This window comes from Ictidomys tridecemlineatus, chromosome 4, assembly GCF_052094955.1.
Source record: "Ictidomys tridecemlineatus isolate mIctTri1 chromosome 4, mIctTri1.hap1, whole genome shotgun sequence".
Taxonomy (NCBI): Eukaryota; Metazoa; Chordata; class Mammalia; order Rodentia; family Sciuridae; genus Ictidomys; species Ictidomys tridecemlineatus.
In genome coordinates, this window is record NC_135480.1 from 163,691,212 (window position 1) to 163,694,913 (window position 3,702).

Sequence of the window (3,702 nt, forward strand, 5' to 3'; positions counted from 1 at the left end):
CCATTCCCAGCTTTCCCAGGAATCTCCATACTGCTTTCCAAATTGGCCTCACCATTTTGCAGTCCCACCAGCAGTGAACAAGTGTGCCCTTTTCCCCACATCCTCGCCAACACTTATTGTTGTTTGACTTAATAATGGCTGCCAATCTTACAGGAGTGAAATGGTATCTTAGGGTGGTTTTGATTTGCATTTCTCTGATTGCTAGAGATGGTGAGCATTTTCTCATGTGCTTGTGGATTGATTGTATGTCCTCCTCTGAGAAGTGTCTGTTCAGGTCCTTGGCCCATTTGTTGATTGGATTATTTGTTATCTTATTGTTTAATTTTTTGAGTTCTTTGTACATTCTGGATATTAGGGCTCTATCTGAGGTGTGAGGGGTAAAAATTTGTTCCCAGGATGTAGGCTCTCTATTTACCTCTTTTACTGTTTCTCTTGCTGAGAAAAAACTTTTTAGTTTAAGTAGGTCCCATTTATTTATTCTTGTCATTAACTCTTGGGCTACGGGCGTTCTATTAAGGAATTTGGAGCCCGACCCCACAATATGTAGATCGTAGCCAACTTTTCCTTCTATCAGACGCAGTGTCTCTGTTTTTATATCTAGCTCCTTGATCCATTTTGAGTTAACTTTTGTGGCTGGCGAGAGAAAGGGATTCAATTTCATTTTGTTGCATATGGATTTTCAATTTTCCCAGCACCATTTGTTGAAGATGCTATCCTTCCTCCATTGCATGTTTTTAGCCCCTTTATCAAATATAAGATAGTTGTAACTTTGTGGATTAGTCTCTGTGTCCTCTATTCTGTACCATTGGTCCACCTGCCTGTTTTGGTACCAGTACCATGCTGTTTTTGTTACTATTGCTTTGTAGTACAGTTTGAGCTCTGGTATCGCTATACCTCCAGATTCACACTTCCTGCTTAGAATTGCTTTTGCTATTCTGGGTCTTTTGTTTTTCCATATGAATTTCATGATTGCTTTATCTATTTCTACAAGAAATGTCTTTGGGATTCTGATTGGCATCGCATTAAACCTGTAGAGAACTTTGGGTAATATCGCCATTTTGATGATGTTAGTTCTGCCTATCCATGAACAGGGTACATTTTTCCATCTTCTGAGATGCCCAAAGAGAGACTCCTGAAATTGCAGTATGAATAGTTGATTTGGAATGTTTCTCTACTGGTATTATAGGATAATGCTGCTGCTACTACTGTGCTACTAATAAACATAACAATGGCTACTTTTTATAGAAACTTGTTTTGGCTTAGTGCCTAGATAGTAATAGGAACTCAATAAATATTTGTTGAAAGAAAAAAATAAGATGTTGATAGAATAAATACAGATAGAGACATGATCTCATTTACATATTATAATAATTTTTCAAAAAAATGTACAATTCTTATCTCCATTTCTCATAGGAGGAAAATAAAACTCATAGAGGTTACACTGTAGTCAAGTAATGGAAATGATTCCATGGACCATCTGGAGTGATTCTCACCAAAAATCATAGAATCTGGCAAAATCTTGCAGAAAGGCAGTACTCTCTGATACCAAATGCCTTCTCAGTAATAGATCCAGAAAACATTAAAATGGGTCTTATATACCATCTCATCTCAATCTTATCCTGAATCTGCCCACTCATATAAGAACCTACAAACTCACTTGAGAATCTGTGTACATATGTGAAAATCAGCCCACATGAGAAACTACGTACTCCAGGAGGATCTACCCGTTAGTGGGAATCATCTGGTTCATTTGCAAATCAACCCACTCCTGAGAGAAACACATGAATCCCTTTTCACATCTTAAAGATCTCCAAAATAGCAAATTTAAATGAGTTTTAGAGGGAACAAACCATTATTTCTAAATTAACATGACAGGCCATCTAGACAATTCCATAACATCTTGATCAGTATTTCTGCTTCTGTCTTGCCAAAAAATCTATTCTCGGCCCAACAGTCAGAAGTTTCTGACCCCACCCTCCACCCCATGCCAATCAATACACTGCTTGGCCTCTTGTAACACTGACATTGAAATCTGAACTCCTGCTTCTCTAGTCATGCCTCCTGTTACTTCACTCAGGCTGGTAGGCTCGCCACATAGAAAGTCAATATCCTAGAGAAGAGTGTTGGGAAAAAGAAAGGAGACTTTATTGAGGATGCTAGTAACCTGGAAAAAAAAGTGGACTATGTCTCTAGATGAGTCCCACCAGTCTTTGGGAAATTGGGGGATTTTATGAGTACTAGGTTAGGAGTTACAGGCAGAAACTGGCATTTCCCTGGAGCTTGAGTCAGGCAGTCTGATTGGTTTGGTGCCCAGAGGAGGTTATAATCTAGTGATATCCAGTTCCTTTCTTGAGGGCAAGATGCTTCAGAATGTAGAATGAAGTTCATAGCCTAGGAATGAGAAAGAGAATAGGAGTAAAGTAAAATGAAGTCATCAATAGCAACAGCATGTTACAGTCCTCTCTTATGTTTGTTCGTTCTTCAATCTTCAGGGATTTGGGGTTATAACTAATCTGGTTACTTCATGCTGACTTGAGGCATGTATCTGCTTTAGAAGAATGAAACCCTTTAGCATTCATTTGGAAACATTTACAGGTTCCCTGGAAGGTAGTGAACTAATAATAGAAGATTACCCTTGTTGCTGAATAAGTAGTAGATGACAATAGGGCAGACTAGGCTTTAAACATTAGTTGAAGCATATAAATTTTACTTTGAAAAAAGGAGCTACAAGCTTAAGTAAAAGTACCATTATAACCTATAAAGTAGAACACCAGAGGGAGACAAAACCAGAAGGTATCCAATTAAATAATTCATGTGGAAGGCCTTCTCGTTTTCAGTGGCTCCATGGACATAGACCATCAGCTTCATCCGGCGGTCCATAACACTGTTCCCCTCTGGGAACATCTTAAGATCTGGTTTCTTCAATGGCAAGTCTGTTAGATGAGGCTTAAATTGACTCAGGATAAATTTATGGTCTTTTTAGAGTATTAAATTTATGGTCTTTTTAGAGTATTATTTAATTGTTACTATCAGCAGTCATATATAAGAACCCTTTTTTTTTGTAACCTCCTGGATTGATTTAATATTTTTGGTGAAGTTGTCAAAAGTGACTCCATTTTGATTTTGACAACTCTCTTATTGTTTTTTACTTTCCACTTCTCTTTGAGAGATTTTTTTTTTTTTTCCTGAAGACATTGTGGATCAACCGTCCTGCAGTTGAATGTCCTTTATTAAGGCCATTTACTAGAATGGGAAAGATAGGAGAAGCAGATGTCAGCAGGAGGAGGTGGTACCTAGAAACCTTAAAAGTAGTTTCTCCCAAATTAGTTTAGGAGAAGCTACTTTTAAGATGACAAATAGGAATCTAAGAAGAAATTGAGTTTTCATTGAGTATTTGAGGCTGAAGCTTAAGGCAGACTTTAAGACTAGGGATTGTGTATGGTTTGGCTGAGTATCTCTTTTCTGAAATGCTCAAGGTGAGAAAAGTCTAAAAATCAATGTTTTTAATTTAGATTTGGGGTTATTTTTTATTTTGGAATATTTGCCTGTACATTATGGAATATCTTGGAGATGGAACCCAGATTAAATATAGGCACAGAATTAATTTATGTTTCATATGCACCTTATATACATAGCCTGAAGGTAATTTAATATAATATTTTTTTTATAACTTTATGCATGTAACAAATTTTCATGGTATAG